Source organism: Triticum aestivum, chromosome 2A (genome assembly GCF_018294505.1).
Source record: "Triticum aestivum cultivar Chinese Spring chromosome 2A, IWGSC CS RefSeq v2.1, whole genome shotgun sequence".
Lineage (NCBI taxonomy): Eukaryota > Viridiplantae > Streptophyta > Magnoliopsida > Poales > Poaceae > Triticum > Triticum aestivum.
The window spans coordinates 29112835-29130074 of NC_057797.1; the positions used below are offsets into that span (position 1 = coordinate 29112835).

Consider the following 17240-nt stretch of genomic DNA (forward strand, 5'->3'; position numbering starts at 1 on the left):
CTGTAGCACACAGCATGAAGAAATCACAATTCTGTTCTACAAGATAGCAAGTACAGTAAAAGTCTCCCACAAGGTATCAAGTCCACAAAAAGCTAGGATCTTCTATGAAAAAGAATATCACACATGTGTGATTCATGCATTAGATGCTCTCTGAAGCTCATACTTCACTAATTAAACAATAATTGTCACCATGAAATGAAATAATGTATCCTAAATCAATGCATATTCAACTGTACAATTATATGCCAGTGGTTTAAATGAACAAAAAGGTGAACGAGCGCGGTAGAAAAATGTCTGCTCATGAATATATGTGATGGTAGAGAAAAGAAAGTGGTACCACTTCCTTCATGCAAAATAGGTAGTACCACTGCTAAAAGGCGCTACATCATTCACTATTGTAGGATAGATTAGGCCACCTAAAGTCTAGCCTGATGAGAAAACACTATGATTATGGCATAAGTGTAAACAAAAAACCTCATGGCAATCTTCTTCCCCGCGACAAGTCATAAGCGAGGCGCCATTTCCATACACAGACTAATAGAAACTCAGAGCTCCAGGTTAATTACTTAGTTTTTATAGGTTTTGTGTACTTATAAGCAATACTTTTGGCAGGCTGCAATGTGCAATGCATACACGAGAATAGCCAGCTATGGAAAACCAGAGATCCTTCTGTAAGTTGCTCTATTTGCCGAAGCCTTATGACAAACTGATTGAATGCATTCCACTAGTTGTTGACAAATTTGGTCAGAGTTTGATACTCCATTTTTATTTAGTCCGCATATTACCTTGTCTGGAGTCGAGTTTTGTAAATGTTGACCAATTTTATAGAAGAAATTATTAACTTCTACAATACCAAATCGATACTAGTTGATTCATCATTGAATATATTTTCACAACCGCCATATTTGTTATTGTAAATGTTTATATTGTTTTCTATAAATTTGGTCAAACTCTGTGAAGTCTCACTTCGGACAAAGCTAATATGCAAAGTAAATAAAATAAGAGGAAGTATATGTGAATGATAGTCAACATTGCCGGAATTGAAGGCAAAGGGTGGGAAATACTCGTCCAATATTTGCGGAGTGTTATGGTGGGACCGGCAAAGCCATCTTTTTTGAGTACTTTACCGAGTGCTAGTAATCGGGTACTCAGAGACGAGACCACTAGTGCCAAGTGTCCATACTTTGCCCAGTGCAGATAGTTGGCAAAGAGGGATATGTCGAGTGCAGCCAACCGTCCACTCGGCTAAAGGACCAGCCACAGGCGCCGGAGGGGCTTCCAGAGGGCACCACGTGGTCACCTTGCTGAGTGCCATCCACCTGACACTCGGTAAACGTTGGGATGTGGGAGTTGCCAGCAATCACCAAGTGTTGACACATGGCTGCTTTTGTTAAGTAAGTATCGTGTGCCGGGCACTCGCCAAAACCATGCCATAACTAATCAGGAGCTGCCATTTGTCCACTTTGTCGAGTATTCCATAAAAATGCTCAGCAAAGTGTACACCGAGTTTTTTTTCATTTTTAAATATTTGACCTGCCAAATGTTGGCCAAAATACAGCAGACCATGGCTTGGATTTTCTAAAAACGTCAAAAGATGTCAGAATCATGATCGTCTGGTGATTCATATATGACTAAATTATCGCCTGCAGGATAGCACATGAACTAGCAAAAGATTATGCATGTGATTTTCAGTTGACGATAAAATCGCGTATTAAGTTCCTGTCACATAACCCTACGATGGTCCGGCAAGAGGATGAAAAAAATCACTTGGTTAATTGGGGCACTGTTTGCCAGGCCAAAAAGAAACAAGTATGCATTTAAAATTTGTGACATGTGATTAAAGCTTTGTTGGCTAAATGGTTTTGGAAATTTGTGACCGAGAAGGGTCTGTGGCAGACAGTAATCTTTAATACATAGTAGTTTATTGCCTGTGCATAGCAACGGAGACATACATATTCTAGTGGTTCAACACCAACCGACATATACCTTGCATCCAACACATTCTAGATCTTGGTAAGATTTGATTTCACTTGAGTATGGATAGGAAAGGCAAGGAATGTTTTGATTTAGTTGAGGTTTTGTTAAGATTTGATGTGATTTGAGTATGGATAGGACAAGCCACAAATGTTTCAATTTGGTTGAAGTTTTGGTAAGATTTGATTTGATTTGATTGAGCTAATGCAAATCATGGTTTTGGGTTTTGGGAGGAGGGACGAGACGAACGTACAAACACCAAAACTACCATCATAAGCGCGGACTTCCTTTTAATAGTAAAGATGTTAATGCTAAATGTCTGTTAGACATCAACTATAATTCCGGAGATACCATCAGAATGTAAGAAGATTATAAGAGATGGTAAAAATACCAGGTTTTTCGAGGATTGGTGGCTAGGTTATAGACCTTTATGTAAGTCTCACGCTAGTTCATACTCCCTCCGTCCCATAATATAAAAGTGTTTTTTGACATTACACTAGTGTAAAAATTGCTCTTGTATTATGGGATGGAGGGAGTATAATATTTGTTTTGATAGGAATATTTTTGTTGCCACTAAGTTTGAAAAAGGGTGGGATATAATCAATTTTAGAATGGGTGGATTCTTTGATGATGTGGAATGAATTGAAGGAAGAATGTGATGAAATAGCGTTATCTGATCATAGAGATAATGTATTAATGTTAGATGGGTGCTTACCGCTGATGGTAAGTTTTCTGTCAAATCTCTATCAAAAATTGGTTCAATGATAGTAACTTTCCACACACGTTTATGTGGGAAGTTAAAGTACCTCCCACTATTAAAGTGTTCTTATGGTTATTGAAGAAAAATGCTATGTTGACAAAGATAACCTGTTGAAAAAGGGGTGGACTAGTAAGCATCTAGTCTCTATTGGTATGGCTGCTATTTTTTGGACTATCTGGAGAAATCGAAATTATATTTGAAGAACATGTATGTTTGCTAGAGATTGGAGAGGTTCAGAGATGTCCTCTATATCTGTTAGGCATGCTGAACTCGGATATGCTCATTGTCCTACGGCTGCATACTTTACAGATTTCACTCTAGAATTCATCTTTTCCTACGACTACTTGTTTTTTTCTAAACTTTTTCATCTGGAATTTTGATCTATGTTATTTGGCTTTTCTAGGTAGACATGCATGCACATCATCCATCGGTTGCCTGCGACGAGCGGCTTGAGTACTCCTGAACCATCGCCCCGAAAATTGAAGGCCTTCCCATCAGCTTGGATGGAGCATCAAACTCTTTCACTAACCCTGAAACAGTAAAATACATACATAATTCAGTTTCCTTCTTGTGTGAAAGACACAAGAAACACATAGTATGATTCGATCGTGTATGTAACAGAAAAGGGGCGCAGCCTACCTGCATCCAGCACCAGAACTCTGTCGCTGTCTATGACGGTCGGGACACGGTGAGCAATGCTGATGACAGTGCACTCACGGAACTCCTCCCGGATGATCCTCTGGATGACTGCATCCGTCTGAGAGTCAACAGAAGCGGTGGCCTCGTCCATGAACAGCACCCGGCTGCGCTTCAGTATGACACGGCTCAAGCATAGGAGCTGGCGTTGCCCCACGCTCCAGTTCTCACCCATGTCCGCAACTACAAACGAACATGCAACAAGTATTTGACTATTGTCATCAATGTTTTAAATAGTGGGCTACGGAAAATAGTGGCGGGCCTCCAAATAAGCTATAGCGGGCTATTTGTGAAGGCGAACATTTAGTGGCACCCGGCTGATAAGGCTATAGCAGAGCTATAGCTGGCTATTTAAAACTATGATTGTCACCGAAGAATGTGAAATGCGTGCCTAGAGTGCACTGAAAACCATCAATCAAGCTTGTACGGTGATAATCTCTACGAACAATGTCATTTACTTCCCTGCTGCATAATATCTCTCAATTCTCATTGTTAAACATATACTTGTACCTAAGCAAAGATCAGTATCACAGGATCCTTATGGGATCGGAACCAACTATAAAGCCTGAACTACCATTTTGCATTGTAACACTTAGTTATGATTCTACATAGGATCAAGATTCCCATATGATAAGCATATACCTTGTGCATCAAGCTTCTCAGGTTTCGCAGCTACTGTGTCTTTCAGCTGGCAACGCTCAAGGGCCTGTGTATATAGGAAAAAATATATTAATTTGAAACAGAAGGTAGAGCAGTACGTCTCTACCTTATAATAATATATTAAGACCAATAAAAATAATGAATTACTCGGCGTATCACAGAGGAAGTTCGTGTATTACACACAGTAGCTATATCCTGTTACCTGCCATATCTCAGCCTCGGAGTACTGCCCAATTGGGTCAATGTTGCTTCTCACGGTTCCTTCAAACAGTGCAGGCTCCTGAGGAATCACACCGAAGCGAGACCTCAGGTCATGAAGGCCCAGAGTGCAAATGTCAACTCCGTCGATGATGATCCGACCTTTTGCTGGCTCCACAAGCCTGAATAACGCCTGGATCAAAGTTGACTTGCCACTGCCGGTCCTTCCCACAACGCCAATCTTTTCTCCACTGCGGATGCTTATCGTAATGCCTTTCAAGATTAGAGGTGTGTTTGGTCTATATCTGACCTGAAATTAAATAAACAGCATTTTGTGGCTCATTTCTATCAGTCACCTAGAGAATAGTAGCTTACAAAAAGAAGCTTGCCAAAGGAAGAATCAACAAAAGAAAAAAAAAGAATTGTTGACCTCTAGATCCTTTATGTCAATGTCTCCCCGTTGGAGCCAATTTGGCGTCGGACGCAGACAATCTGCCAATGTCCCTGCTGCCTCAGAAGGAAGGCTACTGTACTGATTCACCCTCTCCACAGAGACCATATCATTTTCTATCATGCAGCTTACAGAAATTGCATGGTACACCAAGGAGTTGAGAGAAAGACCATAGGACAGAGACATGCCGACAAATTCTACATTAGAAACAGTAATATCAATGAAGGAATGTCATAATGCATTTGCAGGTCACAAAGAAACAGACCCAGAAAGGTGGAAAATTAAGAAAGTTTGCCCAGTTGCTAGCAGTTGCACGAAACTAGTTTATGTAATGCAATTCTATAAATAATTAAATACTCAGTTGATGGAGACTAATACCTTTCTTGATGAAATTGGTAGGCAAAGTGATCATGAGAAAAGCAGTTATAGACAACACAAGTGTGCCAATTAGCTCCAGGCGAAACCCAAACCACCTATTTGCTGCATAATTATGGAAAGACATGCGCAAATTCGAATCAATCATGTCCAAGCTTTTTTGGCAAAATTCATCCTCTTTCCCGAAGCACCTTATAATTGGAGAGCCCGAAAAGGACTCCGTGAGGTGATCAATAACCGGTGCCTTTGTTACTCCTTGAAGGCGAGTTAGCTCTCGGGATGTTGCAATATAACGATTCTGAGAAACATTAAGAAAAGTCAGAAAAGAAAACTTTGCCATTATTCACATACGGTTTAGTGAAATGAAGAATTAGTTGAGTCCTCTAAGATGCATTGTAGTGTCTGGATTATACCCGGTACCAAATGTTCAGAAGCAGTAGAGGAAGCACTGCTATGACTGATGGCCATGCTACTTGACAGGTAACTGCAATGCTACTAGCCACCGAAATGCACATCGATATGCCGGCACCCGTATAGAATAAAAGGTAAACGTCTATTTTAGTCTGGTCCTCTGATGCCTGAAAACATTATACACAGATGATTGCATCTGTATACATGGCCGGTAAACAAACTAAATCTATGGCCTCATAAGACATACCCGGCTTAGGATCCTTCCTGAAGGAGTGGTGTCGAAAAATGACATCGGAGCTCGCAGAATGCTGTCTAACATCTTGCTGAAAAAGGCCTGGGCTGACTTAAGCCCCAAAAATGCTTGGAAAAGAACGGCGATAAATTCAAACACAATTGAAACAGCGACTATCGAAACATAGACACCAAGAAACTTTGAGATATCAAATATGGTGCCCCCCGATGTTTCATATGACATCCAGTAGTTACTGGCCATTGTGGAGCCCTCTGACAGCACAGACAATGCTAGAATGAGCAGAACTCCCCACCAGCCCCAAGCTTGCGTGACATATAGCTTGTACACATGCCAGCTTACTCGTCCACTCTCCTTCTCCTCTTCCTGGATCAGCTTCGACGAACCTGCTTCTTTGCTCGGCACAACGGCATTTGTATGGCTGTTTTCATTACTGGAGTTGGAGTTAAGAGAAGAGGGCTCTTGTGATACTGTGGTGGCTGGGCAATTCTCAGTGTTCTGAACATTGTGACCTTCCACCCCAGATGCTTCCATAGAACTGTGGTGAGCAGCAACAAGAGCCAAAAAATCTGAAGAGGAATCTAGTAAATCGCCGTAATTCCCTGACTGAATAATCCCACCATTTTTCATCACCTGCATGTTCATATCCAAACTATATAATGTAGTTTCATCTCTGTTATCTGTCGATAATATCACCGTGCTATCTTTCACATAGTACCATAAGTATGGCATATGTTGAAAGGTAAAGATAACTAAAATAAGATTAAATAGATCTGAAGAACATACAAAGAAAGTTTTTAGGAACCATAGGTATGAAGAATACAGTTGTTCTTTCTCTACTTACTGAACCAAAAATAAAACATTCTAGTGATGCGCTGCAATATGTTCCGAGTTATTCACTTCTTCATTTCTGAAGCAAGAATATATGTATACTCTATTTTCTCCAAAATCAATACGCGGAGTTGAAAAATGGAACTTACAAATACAGTATCCACATTTTGCAACAAATCCACTTGGTGAGTAACAAGCAAGACAGTCTTGCTCTTCAGTATGCCCTTGAGACATTCCTGCAGAACAGGATTAACTGTTAGTGTGCTGCTTAATAACTGGCTAAAATACTAGCATAGCACAGTACTTAGCACAAACTTGATAGACCTGAATAAAAAATTAAAGGAGTAAGATATATAACGTATACAGAATGAGATACTATATAACATACATTTATTTAGAGGGTTTGTCACCTGTCCATTATTAGTATAAAAAAATAAGATTCACCTTGAAGATAGCTGAGCCAGTATGAGCATCGACTGCACTGAATATGTCGTCAAGAAGATATATATCACAATCTTGATAAACTGCTCTAGCTAGCTGGATGCGCTGTTTCTGGCCACCACTAAGGTTGATCCCACGCTCTCCGATTTCGGTCTTGTCGCCGAACTCCATCATTTCTAGATCTTTTTCCAAGCAACAAGCATGTATGATTTCCCTGTACTTTTCTAGATGCATTGGCTGCCCAAATAAGATGTTCTCCTCAATGGTTCCATTTCTAATCCAGGCTGTCTGACTGACACATGCTGTGCTCCCACATATGCTAACCTATATCAAAGACAAAAGACAATATATGACAGATGAGGCAGAAGTTGAGAAAAGTACTTAAGCTGATTTGAGGAACAGAAAAGCTCTTTTTTCTAGAAATTGTGGGTGGCCTAATTCTAGAAACTAGAAAAGCTCTGCAATGTCAATGTATAAATTCCTGCATCCTGATATCATCATCTGCAATGTACTCCCTCCGTCCCAAAATAAGTGACTCAATTTTGTACTAAAATTGAGTCACTTATTTTGGGATGGATAGAGTATGTGACAGAGTGGAACTAACTGTCCTGTTGAACAGTTACAATTTGCACGCTCTCCTGTTCCTAGAATAAATTTGCACTGATTCACAGGATTTCTAGAATGGTCGCAAAATAAGAAAAACACCAGAATCAAAGTTGAAGTAGATGAAAATGTTCCTCTAAAATCTAATGCAAAATAAATTCTAAGAAAAAATCCTATGGATTGCAATCCTACAAATGAGACAACTCATGTACATATATTAAAATCCTTAAAAAATTCTTTAGAAATCCTTTGAATCAATGGATCCTGAATGTTTGCTGGTGTTGTTCATTTCATATAAACTCATATAAAACTAAGCAGTACACTCACCTTTCCAGAGACCTTGTGCATTTCTCCCATGATGCACGACAGCAGCGACGACTTGCCGGAGCCAACGGTGCCGACCACCACCGCGAGCTCACCCTTCCTCACCTCCATCTCGATCCCTTTCAGCACCGGCTCCTCCCCTCCGCTATCCTTCTCCTCGCCCTCACCGCCCTCGACGTCCCATGCAAACACTCCGTCTTGCACCTTCACGGCCACCTCATCCCCGGAGCCGCTGCACCGCCGTGCCGTCGATCTCAGCGTCTGACAGAAACTTGTCTAGCCGGCCGAGTGACACGAACGCCTGTACGGACATGGCGATCGTCTGCGGGAAGCTGCTCATGGGCCCTACAAGCATGCGGAAGAAGGCGGTGGCCGTGAACACCTTGCCGGCGTCCAGCTCCCCTCTGGCGGCAAGGTATGTCCCGAAGACGAGCACGGCCATGGAGACTGGCCCGCTGGAGTACACCACGGTGCTGCCACACTCGAAGAATATCATCTTCTTCAGCCACCCGACCTCGGCCCGCCGGAACTCCCGAACCTTGTCGCCGAATGTATGCTCCCACGCCTGCAGCTTGATCACGCGCATGTGGTTGAGCATCTCTGTCAGGGCCTTGACGCGGCTGTCGCGGACCTCGACGAATTTGAACTGGTAGCCCATGTTGAGCTTGTTGGCGAACACGGTGACCACGGCCACCGCGGCGATCACGACGAGCGTCATGAGCACGGCCGGGCCGAGGTACGCATACAGGAGGAGCAGCGCCACCGCGATCTGCAGCGGCATCAGCCAGAGGTCGTGCAGCCCGTGCATGGCACCGGATACGACCCAGGCGTCCACCTGCATGTAGTTCACGATGCCGCCGGCGCCGTGCGTGCGGCGCGCGCCGGCGGACAGCCGCAGCGACTTGCGGTACAGCGCCGTGAGCAGCGCACCGCGGATGCGCATGCACAGGAGCTGGCCCTGGAAGTTGTAGTGGTGGGACGCCAGCGTCTGGACCGCCTTGCCGACGAGCAGAATGAGGACTAGCCGGAGGCCCTCCCATGGCGTGCCGCCGTGGCGGATGAACTCGACGAACCGGTCGATGAGCGACGGGCCGACATACATGGACGCAAGCTGGACGAGGCCGAGCGCGGAGGTCAGTAGGAGCTGCGGCCAGAAGGAAAGGCAGAGCGCGACGGCCACCGGGCTCCGCCACTTCCGCGCCGCGTCCGGCCAGTTGGACGCGAGCAGAGCGTACGTCGCCTCGGCGCTGTGGGCCGGCGACACCGGTGGCACGTCCCCGGCCGCGGCGAGGGAGCCATTGGCGTGCCCCTTGGAGACGAGTGGACTGATCCAGCTGAAGGTCGCGCGCGAGAGGAACGATGCGGTGGCGTATGGCGTCGCCGCAGCCGCGCTGGGGTTCTGGTCCTGTTCGTCGCTTTCATCGCGCAACGTGCAGGTGGTGAGAGCAATGTACGCGAGCGGCAGCGAGAGGAGCAGGCCGGCGAAGGCGAGGACGTCATCGGGGAAGAGCGGAGAGCCACCGGCGCAGCGGATCGCCGCGGAGGCCGAGAACAGCGCGGCGCAGAGGGCGGTTGCGATCCAGAAGACGCGGAGGTGCCTCGGAGGGTGCGCGGCGGCCGGCTTCCGCGAAGCGGCGACCACGGTCCACGCGGCCACGGCGTGCGCGGCGCAGTGGGCGGCAAGGAAGGCGGACTCCGCGTAGCGCCACGCCGCGGGCGGCAGGAGGAAGGCCGCGATCGCGAGGAGGACAGCGGACGCCGCGGCCAAGACCGCGGACGCGCCGAGCGCGACGGCATAACCGCATGTGATGGACCGTGACGGCGCGGTGGGCGTCGGCAGCAGCGCCTCGTGCTCAGGCCCCGCGCGGCCGGAGCCGCGGCGTTTGGCTAGGACAAGGAGGAGCGAGGCGAGGAGGAAGAGGAGGTCGATGGCGCCGAGGAGCGCGCGCTGCGGGCACGGCGAGAGGAAGATGAAAGCGAGGGTGCCGGCGAGGGAGCCTGACGACGACGGCTGCGGCGTGCACTCGGTGGTGGCCAGACACCAAGGGAGTCCTCCCATGTCTTACGCCCCGATCCTCCGTGGAGCGCTCAAGCGAATGGGATCGGAGAGACGGAGGAGGTTGAGGAGGTGGCCTCCATTGGCGGCGGTGAGGCCGCTCGGGCGGTTACAGTCAAAATCAAAACAAACAATCTGTTTACTTCCTCGCGCGCGCACTTGCTCATACTTGTTCAATGGATATTCTGTTCCAAAGATCGCCTCAGTTTATTTTTTGAGAAAATTGCTTCCATACCATCGACAACCTCAGCGATGGCTCATTTGCCATCCAACAAAGCTCCAGTGCTTATATATCAGAAACAAACAAATTCTATTGCTTATTTGTCATTGCCGTTAGTCTGCCGTTAGATAGTCTCCATTTTCTTGTCATATTTCACACAAATTCCAATTTTACCCTTGGTTTAGAAAAAAAAAACTCACGCACGCACCCGACCCTTCCCATCTCCACGACTCAATGCATGCGCCCCATCATCCCCAATCCACGCACACGCGCCGGCCTCCAGCGAACCGCAATGGCCGAACCCCCGCCGGCACCACCAGAGCCCCAACCGCTGCTCCCCCATCCCCCGCTGGTGCCGAATCATGGAGGAACTCTCGCCGGCGCTTCCCCATGCTTCTCGTCCACCGCATCTCTGACGTTATCCAGGCGCCGGGTCATGGCGGAACCGCCGGCGGCGCTTCCCCAGCCCCTGTCGCACGCCCCCATCGACGCCGCGCCTCTAGCCTTCTCTTCCATTACCTCTTCGACGGCCAACACACGGGGGCTAGCAGCGCCAACCTCTCCCAGCAGCCATGTCGACCAGAACCCTAGCATCGATGATTCCGGCGAGGTGGGGAGCGATGCAACCCTCTCTTCCATGTTTGACTATTTTGATCAGAATAGAAGTGGCCATTTGATCATCAAATATTCCGAGAGAAGTGATAATGTCCATGTTCCATTTACTCCTTCGGACCAAACACCATCTATAACACTGCCTAGTCAATCAAGTAATGTCATTGATGAAGCTAGTGTATGCCTAATAGATACATATCTTGACAATCCGCATGAAGAATATGAACATGTCGGTTGGCAGTGTTGGTTCCGATAGTGATGATGAGGTCAGAGAAAAAGATATACCAAATAATGATTATGTTGAGGATAGCAGTGATGATGAGGAATGGGTTGCGGAAGATGCTAGACCGGATGCTATTCCAGAAATTGCTTAGGACATAGAATTCTTCTTGGCCTAACCGACATGTCTCAATGGCCTAGAGTGAACAAAGAATTCTTCTTGAATCCCCCAATCCTTAGGAGGGCCCCTGGGAGGCCAAAGCTACAAAGGCACAAAAGTGATGCTGAGAATAGCAAGGGGAAGGGAAAGAAAGGCCAGCACCAGTGTCCAATTTGCAAAGCTTATGGACATAGATGGTAAAGCTGCAAAGATGCTGCTCCTGAAGCACTAGAAGCCTATGCAGAAGTAGCAAAGCAAAAAAAAGGTACTTGCTATTTTAATATGAGATTTCTGTTCCACCTTACTCTTGTCTTACTTAAGCTAATATATGAAACTCATGTAGGGACAAAAGAAAGAAAAAACCCATTACAAAAGGTATTTGTACAACATCAGATCAAGCAACTGATGGTACACTACCTCTGCTTCCGTGTCCAAGTGAAAATGGAACTGCACTAGCTCTACTTTCATGTCTAGGTGATGCAATTGAAGACGATGTTGCCAAGTTGACATCATTGAAGACTACCTCTAAATCTAGAAGGTATGAAAACTACACCAAATTTACTTATATTCTGTGAGTGTACCTTAGTATGTAATTAAAAAATTTGATGTAGATCAAAGGTCATATCTGCTGCGCCTGACAGCCCTGCAATGGGCACTCGAAGCAAGAAGAGAGCTGCGCCTAACAGCCAAGCAATGGCCGTTAGAAGCAAAAAAAAAGTTGAAACTATGAAATTCTCTAAAATCTCGCGTATTATTTATGTATCGCACCTCTTCATGGTTATGCTATTTTATTCAGAGACTTGCTTGTGTGAACAACATTTTTTGGTTCTGGATGATGTGAACTTGGTACTAATCGTCTAAGATTTAATATGGTGTTTGCTGAATCTCTTCTAAATGATGTGGATTTTCTTGAGTATTAGTCTATTGCTGGAACTATTTATATGCTGAAATTGCTAGGTAGTCATTATATTTGTGCTGGAATGTTGAAAATACAAGGGAATGCTGTCAAATTTTTTTCTGGACATGTTTTACAGTTGTGCTTATTTGCTATTGAGGGCAGGACAGTCATTTTGGTCACTTAGTGGACTAAGATAACGGTAGACTAATTGCTAGTGGTATATAAGCAATAGAATTTGTTTGTGTTTGGTATATAAGCATTGGAGCTTTGTTGGATGACAAATGAGCCATTGCTGAGATTGTCGATGGTATAGAAGCAATTTTCTCTTAATTTTTTGCCACCAAAATTGCCATGCTTGCATAAACTAAATTTGTCATCCTCATGACTAAAAATTTGATGTCAGAGTTTTAGCATTTCCGAAGTCTTTTTTCAAGCGGATGAGATACATACCGGTTAGGTTTACTGCTTACACGTGGAATTTAGGATATGTAGGCCGTTATTATTTATTTATTCCAGTACAAGAGAGATACCGAGAGGAATACAAGGTCGTGGTCCCACTCATGAACCGCTCATATCCCCAACGGCCACCACTATCCACTCTCTCTACTCATTATGTCTCATATTTCCCTCTTTGAAACAGTCTACGAGTCGCAGATCTTGGCCGTCTTCGGTGCGGACTCCGCCCCCTCCCCCCCCCCCCCCCCCCCCCCCGGTGTGCACTCCGGCTATCCCAACGCGGATCCGGTGACCCCGCACGCAGTCCCGATCGGATATCGTCCGTCTTCGGCACGGATCCGCTGCTCCTACGCGATTTTTCAGTAAAATACCGGCTGTTTTCGGTGTGGATCCGAAACCTAGTTTCTTAAATACGTGAATTACCTACTTTTATTTTTTGAATATGGGTTAAAAAAATTCAAATACACATCGATAACATTTTTCGAATGGTACAGAACATTTTTTAAAATATGCAAGCATAACTCAAAAACAAAATACACATTTTTTTACATTCTATTTAACATTTTCTAAAAATGTTAAAGTTTTTTGAGTGGTACAAAACATTAAATTGTATAAAAATTATTTAGAAATATTACATAAATATTGTACATTTTTTGATTGGCGCGAATGTTTACTTTCAATTACACTAACATTGATATACACTATTCTATTTTTCAAATGTCACGTATATTTGTTTGAAACACATGAACATTTTTAAATTCTACAAACATTCATTTATGCTATCAACATTTTTTAAACTATGCTCGCTTATTTTTACACTGTGTTTTTAAATTAATTTTATGTTTTGAAATAAAATTATTTGGAAGAAATTAAAAAGTAGAAAAAAAGATCAAATATGCATGAAGCCATATGGGCTGGCCGAACAATTGCGCGAGGGTCCCTATCGCGTGATCGGCGTGGTTATTTTGTTTTCAGTTTTCTGTTAACCCGCAAAAAAATGAATGTACAAGGTTATTCGAAGCCACGATCTCCTTGTTTCAAATAAACTGAAGTAACCACCTCGGTCACCACACTTGATGTGATTACGTACTCCCTTTTCCTTTTTTTTTTCTTTTCTGTTCGCCAAAACCTAATTTAAGGTGGATGGTTTTTCTTTTATTTTTTAAATTTCGTGAATTTTTTTAATTCAATTGTGTTTTCAAGATCGCGACCTTTTTTTACAAAATCTTTGAACTTTTCAAATTCCTATTTTTTTCGAATCCGTGACCTTTTTTCAAATTCAATTACTACGGTATTTTTCCAAAATCAGTGAACTTTTTTTCAACTTGGTGAACTTTTACGAAAAGAAAATAATGATTTTTATCAAGATCAATGAATATTTTTTAAATTTTTTACATTTTTTCCTAAATTCTTTACATTTTTTAAAATTAGTGAACTTTTAATAAAATCAATGAACTCTTTTTCAAATCCACGAATTTATTTTACAAAAGAGATGAACTTTTTTTTTTCAAATGCATGAACTTCTTCATTATCGATGAACTTTTTTTTTCAAATCCGTGCATTTATTCACAACATTCCATGTACTTTTTTCAATTGCGAACATTCATCAAACTCGTGAACCATTTTTTTTATCTTTGTTGAAAGTCGACTGTCAGCAGGTCAACACTGGTCAACCGTTTATTGAGCGGACGAGCCAGTATTTTTTTTATCTAACGAAGCAGTTGGGGCTGAACACCCCGACCGATGCTGCACGGCAGCATAGACGGGCCGACCACGCTAGCGAGCGCGTGAGGGCCGGTTTGCTTGGCGGTGCTTAAAGCGCCACAAGAGCTATATATACAGCCCAGAATAATTCGTAATACATCTCGCGTCATGAGTAATTTTTTTGTTATATGTTCTGATGTCTACATTTTTTATACCCTTTGTAAAAAAAATTATACAAATGAAACGTGTTTTTATACATGTTTAACATTTCCTGAATACATTATTAACATTTTCTTTCATATCATATGTTCTGATGTCTATTTTTTACATACGCGTAGTACAGTTTTTGTATACGTCTGACATATATTTTATACAAGTTACTTTTTTCAAATACATGTTAAACATTTTAAAAAATATATCTTTTAATGTCTACTTTTTCTTACACATTGTACATTATCCGTATACACCAGATACATTTTTTATGCACCTGTTTTTAATTGTGGAGACATTTTTCAAATTCATAATTATCAAAAAAAATTCAAAACATGCTTTTGAAGTTTCGTTTGAATACGCATAATCATTTTTTCAACTCATGTCTTCACAATTAAGGTCGTTAAACTGGAACCATGCATTAGGTTTTGTGGGTCATCGTTATCTCATATTGTTTTTGTTCCTCGTAGATATATTCACCTGTCACCTGTAGGTCATGGATTCACTAAACTATATGCGTTACCTTTTGTTTGAGGTACCATATGTGTTACCTACCTTCTGGACGGTGTGGCGGCGGCCGGGTCTCTCTGATGCTGCTTGCCCCTTCATGAAAAATGCTGTTGTAGATGAGGGGAGGCAGTTGGCGCCTAGTACCATCACTACACTCGTACTAGAGGTCGTCTTGCACTTTGGAAGTGCTGATGAATACTTACCCAAAACAAAAGTTGCTCCTTTTGGCTCCATCGGAAGAGATCTTGATTGGTTTCGTTCTAGAAACATATTTTCTTGCATAATAAAGGAAAAAAAATGAGTTTCCTACTCTCTCGAACTTAGCATTAGAAATGTCTGAGAAGTATCAAAAACCCGGTGAAAACTGTGTCAAAATTCCCTACTAAAAGTGGTAAAATATCAAGCCATAAACTCCCCCAAGCTTAAATATTACCCATCCTTGAGCAATTAAGAAACCAAAAGAATGAAAGGGAGATTGACAATTGAGTGGAAAGAAATTTTACCGGCTCGTGAAGATATAATATGTAGATTCTCACAAAACCTCAATCTTAGTTAAGAGAATACTCGCATTTGAATGGTTGCACTTAAGCTCGCTGTCTAGCCATGTATAGTTTCGTATCATTAGTTATAATTGTCAAGTTAAACCTTTCGTAGTTAACTAGGCGTGGAGCAAGTGAAAAATATTCTGTCAAGAGAATGAATTTGTTTCAGAGCTTTTTCAAGACACAAATGCAAACAAAGGTTTTGGTTAGAAGCACACATAGTACTAATCAAGTATATTATGGACACCCACTAACTAGCACGTCCTAATCATGACATTCAAGTACTTTCTTCAATCATTGTTCATCGGAACTTCAATCTTTGGTGACGGGGCTATGCCAAGAAGTGATGGATGCAATTGGGTATCCGCTTGTGGCTTAAATTTGTACACTATGGACCAAAAGTTTGTTCCTTTTGAGTTCAATGATCAGTGTTTGATTTTTAACACACGCACGCACGCACGCACGCACGCACGCACGCACGCACGCACGCACAAGAGAAAGCTGTATAATCTCAGCATGAGCTCGAGGGCAGTGACAGAGTCACATTTACACGTGTAAAGCAGCATATAGTGACGAGACATGGAACCAGCGAGAAGCTGAAGCACCATTATTTTAAATGGCGGATGGTCTTTGGCATAGCCTCGATCACCTCAAATATTCGTTCTTCTAAACTACTCTATTAGTCGGTATCATCTAGTCAATCAAATCCAGTTCTATGGAGTTGGGTATCTTGAGTTTTAGTTCTCTTCAAAAATCCGAGGCCATAAGTTCGTAAAGAATTTTTTTTATTTCACTGAGTTTTTTCTTTTAGAATCAAACCCATGCTTCTCATCGATGTTTCACTAGCAAGATTCAGAAAGGGGAATTATAACTAAATGATATTCAGCTAATGCGGCGAATGAAACTTAAGTGCAACCAACCAACACTAGTGCAGAACCGGGCAAGAGCACCGGTTCGTAAGGCTCTTTAGTGCCGGTTCGGTAACCGGCACTAAAGTGTGGGCACTAAAGCCCCCCCTTTAGTACCGTTCAGCACGAACCGGTGCTAAAGGGCAACCACGTGGCACTAGCCAGCTCCCTGAGCGCGTAGGATATTAGTACCGGTTGGTAACACCAACCGGTACTAAATGTTTGGATGTGTTTTGGTTTTATTTTTTATCTTTACTTTAATTTTGTGTTTTTAATTTAATTTAGTGATTGTTTTACATTATAATGAGTTGTTAAATCATTAGGTGAATGTACCGCATATTAGTTTGACTGGATGCATGTGGATCCTAGCTAAGTCATCAAGTATATGTCATATCTATATTATATATATTTGATCACCTAATTAAGTGATCGAGGTAATATGGATATGGCATATACTTGATCACTTAGCTAGAATCCATCCAGTTGAAACTAATCTGCGGTTTCTGTGACGCCCGGATAATCAAGCTACAGTAAATCTCTGCTAATGGTGCCACGTCACCTCGGTTACTGTTGATAAAATCGAGTTAGTTCGAAACGGATTCAAATTCAATTTCAAAATCAAGCAAACAATGAAAGTTTTCAAATATTAAAACTAAAATGTTCGGAGTGAACCAAATATTGCATATGTAATTATGGAGGAGAAACCATACCTTTATAAAATATTTCAATACTATAAGATGAATAAAACAGTAGCAAAAACTATTATTTAAA

At 42.9% G+C, this 17240-nt stretch overlaps 1 pseudogene; it reads right to left on the minus strand.

Moving 5' to 3' along the window:
- Positions 1–2837: 2837 nt before the first annotated feature.
- Positions 2838–10080, minus strand: LOC123184464 (ABC transporter C family member 4-like; annotated as a pseudogene).
- Between the last annotated feature and the right edge of the window lie 7160 nt (positions 10081–17240).